The sequence below is a fragment of the Salvia miltiorrhiza genome, chromosome 8 (assembly GCF_028751815.1).
Source record: "Salvia miltiorrhiza cultivar Shanhuang (shh) chromosome 8, IMPLAD_Smil_shh, whole genome shotgun sequence".
Lineage (NCBI taxonomy): Eukaryota > Viridiplantae > Streptophyta > Magnoliopsida > Lamiales > Lamiaceae > Salvia > Salvia miltiorrhiza.
In genome coordinates, this window is record NC_080394.1 from 20,942,900 (window position 1) to 20,949,163 (window position 6,264).

Sequence of the window (6,264 nt, forward strand, 5' to 3'; positions counted from 1 at the left end):
GATTAGCTTGTCTTCAATTAGTGAAAAATTTCCCTAGGCTAGGCCTATCGTATGTTGTTTATATTTTATGCTTGTTTATTGTTGACAACTCGAATTCCTAGTCATTGAAGAACTCTTACTAAGTACGGGTTAGGCGTTGACCTTTTTTACGTACATATCGGGTGATGTGATAAGCCTAGATGAGCAATTATAGAATCATCAAAGCACACGATAAATCAAAAAATTTGTACTCCCTCCGTCTCACTAAAACATGAACAATTTGTCACTTTGGGGTGTCTCACATAAACATGAACATTTCTATTTTTGTACAATATCCCCTTATTTTTTATCCCTCATTTTCATACTTATTCACACAAAAATCATAATAGTCTACCACTACTTTTTCTCAATTAACTCATTACTTTCATAACACTTTATAAAGTGGGACCCATTCTCCACTCACAATAATTCTCAACTGACAATTCTTAAGACTCGTGTCACTCCCAATTGTTCATATTTTTGTGAGACAGAAGAAGTATATCTATTAGAAACCTCTGATACTGCCAAGATCATCTCGGGTAGTGCATATACTCTATCAGAATGACTACACAACCTACACTATGAATCCACTCCGACAAGGCCAATCGTGACTATTTGATAATTATCCTCGCCAGCTAATGGCACTACTAGAAAAACGCTCATAGATAACGGATTTTATCCGTTATCTATGAGCAAAAAAACTGTTGTGTATAGTGGTGTTATCTATGATACGTATCATAGACAACAGTTAAAAAACCGTTATGTATGTGAGAATAGATAACGGTACGAGACGCTCATACATAACGGTATGAAACCGTTATCTATAGTGATTATACATAACGGTTTATACCGTTATGTATGAGGAAAAAAACCGTTGTGTATAGTGGTGTTATCTATTCTATACGTCATACACAACAGTTTCAAAACCGTTATGTATAGTAGCATAGATAACGGTACGATGCGTCATACATAACAGTACGCATCCGTTATCTATAAAGGTTATACATAACGGTTTTTCACCGTTATGTATTAAGATTTTTCCGTTATGTAATAATTTTTTTTTTTTTTTTTTTTTTATCATAGTTAACAGTTTTTTGCACTTTTTATAACGGTTTTAACCGTTATCTTTGATAGAATACATAACGGTTTTTCACCGTTATGTATTAAGATTTTTCCGTTATGTATTAGAATTTTTTTTATCATAGTTAACAGTTTTTTGCACTTTTTATAACGGTTTTAATCGTTATCCTTGATAGAATACATAACGGTTTTTTGCACTTTTTATAACGCTTTTTTGCACTTTTTATAACGATTTTTGCAATTTTTATAACGATTTTAACCGTTATCTTTAATTAGAATACATAACGATTTTTTGCACCTTTTATAACAGTTTTTATAAAACGACAAAATGATAAAATCAACGATAACAATATTATATATCATCCAAAAAATTCATACATTATTATACAAATGAACCAAATATCAAGTATACCAACTACCTTATAGCTAAAACAAAAATCTATCATACAATGTTTCTAGCACCAAGTCCTCAAGAACTAGTTAATCAACCTGCTATGATTCTCTGGTTGTCTTTTGACCTCAAGCCATCCCAAGCTACCATAAATTTATTACGCATTCTTCTAGTTGCCTCATGCTCAAAAGCATCGCCACCGGCGCCAAGTATGCTGTTCCAAACTCTTCTTTACAGAATGTTTTACAGTATTACATAGTCACTCAACTCTAAATTACAAACAGTAAAAGCTGATAAGTTTCCATCAATAAATAAAAAGCCAAAACATTTTCAAGTTTACACTTATTTGTAACACATACAACAAGTATAGAGAAACTTTAAGAGTAATTCAAAATAATAGAAACCCCAAAAGAGACATGAAAATACATGTTACCTTTAATATGATTCCAACAGGAAGCAGATACTCCCTCCCTTGTATCCTAGCACAGAGAACAAAGTTAGACTTTCATAATTGGACTATACGAGCAAAGTCCACTAAGAATTAAGCTGTTAACATTAAAACTAGATTCTTATATTATACTAGTGAAGGTGAACTAAGCTTTAGAATGTAAAAACAAGTTAAAACCTTCAGGGCCTTCTCAAGGGCAAGAGATACAGAATGCATGCATGAATCAACTGCTCAATCACAAGAAAGAAACACATAATGATTAGATTACTAGTTGGAAACTCTATTTAGTCCAAAATATTTTGGAGAAGGGCAAAATGACGAATACAAAGTGAAAGAGGACTGCAGCATAATACCTAGGCAATAAAGCACAGTACATAATTCTAGAAAATATCATTCAAACTATCATTAACGATATGATTGCTATTTCAATTAAAAAACTGCCACCAAATCAAAGAAAATCTACACTGGAAATGAATTCCTCAACAACCGAATAACTAAACAAGAATCAAGAATCTTAAAATTCCCATCAAGATCAAATCTTTCCTTACCTACCTAACAATTCCCAAACTTCCACAAAATGCCATTTCTCATACAAGGTAAAAGTTTTCTTGCTATTCTAATCTCACCCCTTTTGCAACCACCTCTCTCCTATAACTAATAAACGAAACAGCAAAATTTACCAAACACAATGACAAGCGCACATACTAGGCATAGATCGAACAAAAAAGCAAAATTACCAAACACAAAGACAACTTCACACATACAACGCATAAATCAACATAGAAATGAAAGCCAAAACATCAAATACATACCGAGAGAACTGAGGGAAAGGCATGGCTGAAAGGAGTGAAAAGAGTTGGAAAGAGAAGGGGAAGCAGCAACATCAGGGCTCCAGCCATGGTTCCTCCTCTGTGGTTGTGACTGGGAGAATGACAACCCTCCCTCATACTAATAATAATGGCTCTTGATCTTTATTGCAACTATCTGCACATGTATTTTTTTAATTTTTTTTATTGTTGTAAGTAATGAAATTCAACTCCAAACCTTGGAACACTCGACTAAAGTTACTTTCATGTGAGAGAAAGGGAGAGGAGGGGAGAGAGAGGGACTACAACTACAATTTAAGAGGGCCATTTTCATTATCAGTTCACATGCCTATTTATTACGCACACTGACATACACACAGTAATGGTAATGCACCAAATAAAATACACACAAAAATACGGAGTAAAAGATCCTATTTTTCACTAATATAATCAGAAATGCACACAACTAACATTAAATAGAATGTCAACAATTAAAGTATCTTACAAGAGGCTAACTTACTTAAGATGATTCCCTTTATTCAAGCTGCATTGTCACCAGACCATCATTCACTAAGTTAACCTTCACATCAAAAACAAGAATATAAGCACACCAAGTTAATAACTACTGACAATGTTGATACAAAGTGATGAAAATGCATATAATTTTTAACTGCATCAGCACTATAAACATTCTGAGAATCCATGAGTTTTTGGTCTTCTTCTGCACTTTGAGGTAAAATCCATTAATCAGGTGCAACCCAAAAGTCTTGAGAATGTTATATGAAAATGAATGAAGCCTAAAGTAGAAAAAAATTATAAAAGATTACAGAACTATATCCACAAAATGAATTGCAGATACTCAATTTTTTACCTTCTCATAGAAAATGTGGAATGTCCATGAAACTGTTGTGCAGGTCCTGGTCAAGAAAATACAAGTTCCCTGAATCACCTTTCACAACTTAATATATTATATTTCTGAAAACTCAAATGGTCACAAATCACTGTCTAAGCAATGAAGAACAATATAATTGAAACCAATAAGTAGCTCAGTAACTACTCAAAGGCTTTTTTTATTTCTACAAAAGAGTAAAATACAAGGACCACTTCCTCTCCTCCAAGGTCCACCAAACCTGCAAAAGCCACACCTTTCAATCTCCAATCCTCTAACTTTCTCATCTCCATCCGAATTAGCAAGCTTGGGATCAAGAGGGATGAATTTAACAGATTGATATTGGTATGACCGCTATTTAACAAAACTAATACTGTATATACTTCTAGATTCAGCAACATAATGACTACCATATGTAGGATAAGAGAAGAAATGTAGTTAACATTAGCAGGAAAAACAATACTTACAAACAATTGAACTAGGCTTTTCCTGCACATTACCTTTGTAAATAAGAATTCCCAAGAATCTCTATATGAATCAAATGCAGATTTCGAAATTACCTTATCATTATAATCCCCTATTTTCAAATAAATCAAGCTTTTGCATTAAAAAATATTAGATTAGAGACCATTAATTCCGTGACTTATTTTAGCTCAGAGACCAGCAATAATCAATCAAAGATAATGATTATGAGATGTTCAAAAACCTTGCTAAAGCAATTCCACCCGCTGTTCTCCGGCAGATACCTGCCGTAACCGACCGCGCCGTCCGACGCCTTCTTCAAAATCCTGCTCGGCGGAACCCTAACCCTGAGGTCGGGAACCGATTCAGAGGAAACAATGGCGGAGTCAGGGAAAAAAGATGCGTAAGCGAAGATGTGTGTGTCATATGTACTGACCTTGGATTCAAATTAAATCGTGGCGCCTAGGGTTAAAGGGGCGGTGAACAGACGGCCGGTGTGGCAGAGACGCGAGACGTGGCGGCGAGTCGACATGGCTGGTGGCAGGCGACGCGGGTTTGAGATGGAGAGATATCTCCGCAGGTACTGCTACAGGTAAACAGACAGAGGACGGCGAGATAAGGGGCACAACGAGTGCCAGGCGGCGCTGGTCGTGGCGGCGAGTCGCGACGGCGGTGGCTGGCACGACGATGGTGAAGAGAGAAAGAGGCAGGTCTGATTTGGGGAAATTTGGTGGGGGAGGCTAGGGTTTTAATTTTTTATAATATTATTAAATTTTAAAATAAATATAAAAATAATACATAACAGTTTTGAGGCGCTCATATATAACGGTTAAAATAACCGTTATAAAAAGATGTTCATAGATAACGGTCGGCATAACGGTTTTGTAGTACCGTTATGTATGTAACTAATAGATAACGCAAAAACATAACGCATTTGTTCAAACCGTTATCTATGCATTTAGACAACACTACATAGATAACGGATTTTCGCAAAACCGTTATCTATTCCTAAAAGTGCGCTCATACATAAACCGTTATCTATTCCTAAAAACCGTTATCTATGCACTGTTATGTATGTAAACTTTTGTAGTAGTGTGGTTAACTTTACGACTATTTTTATGTTATTGCATGTATAAAATTTTGTGTAATATTCCTTATCCAATTTTTACTAACTACAATGTATGGTGTGAGAAAGGTGGCAGTGTTTAGACCTTCTGCAAGATTCATGTATGTTGGGTCGTCGTAGCTACATCTATCGGGAATTTTTAACACAAAGCTAAAATTACTAGTCAATCTTCTAGATAAAGATTTAGTTGGCGCCAAGTTTACATATATGGACGCATTTGGTAACGATCGTTTAATTGATTTGTAAATGGATTTGTAATGTTATATGTTGATGGGAATTTTATTCAATTTAATAATCTAATGAATTTCACACGTTTGGAGTGTGTGTTGCACAAGGTCCAACTGGTAGTAACATAATAAATTACGCCTCTACTTTGATAGTTGCAGTTGATGTCGTGGCCGAGTGGGCTATCCTTCCGATGTTTATCCTATTGATATTCAACTATTTAATTCTATAGTAATCACCATTTCGAACGCCAGTGTCAAGTTCTTCCTGCTTAGCAATCACCATTTAATTCTATAGTAATCACCATTTGAACATCATAAGCTTGTAGTTCGAAAAATTCAAATTCATGTGCTCTTGAGCTCTGTGCTCTCAACAATCTACACGTTTAATTTATGCACAACTCAAATCACATGCTCAGGGAGAGAGAGAGAGAGCAACCAATTTTTCAATTACTTACCAACCTTTGTTCCAATGCATTAGTTGTTGTGGTGTAGCTCAATCTCTTATTGCCAAATGTTATTTTATACGTGACAATGAAGAATTGTGATAAGATTGCCAAAGATTTATTCACAAAGAATGCCATATATATATATATATAGGGGCGGTTATTCAATAAACCACTCTTATTTTAAGAATTGCGAACCAACAAAAATGCATGAATTTTATGTATAACACGCATGAATAAACTGTACAAAGGTATGAATTGCGAAAAATAATTTTTTGCTACCTTTGGGATTCGAACTCAGGACCATGAATTTATCTAACAAGGTGATGAATCAACCGTAGATCTTGATGATCTAAGGGCTGAAAATGGTTCCT

General features: G+C 34.9%; 1 long non-coding RNA gene across 2 annotated transcripts; it reads right to left on the reverse strand.

Annotated features, from left to right (window-relative positions):
* Positions 1 to 1,456: 1,456 nt before the first annotated feature.
* Positions 1,457 to 3,457, reverse strand: LOC131001792 (uncharacterized). 2 transcript variants are annotated; one of them, XR_009094031.1, is made up of 4 exons: positions 3,264 to 3,457; positions 2,750 to 2,921; positions 2,115 to 2,164; positions 1,457 to 1,968 (listed from the first exon to the last, which is right to left on the reverse strand). It is a non-coding gene; the product is annotated as an uncharacterized LOC131001792 (long non-coding RNA). The 2 variants fall into 2 exon arrangements; XR_009094032.1 differs by lacking the exon at positions 2,115 to 2,164.
* Between the last annotated feature and the right edge of the window lie 2,807 nt (positions 3,458 to 6,264).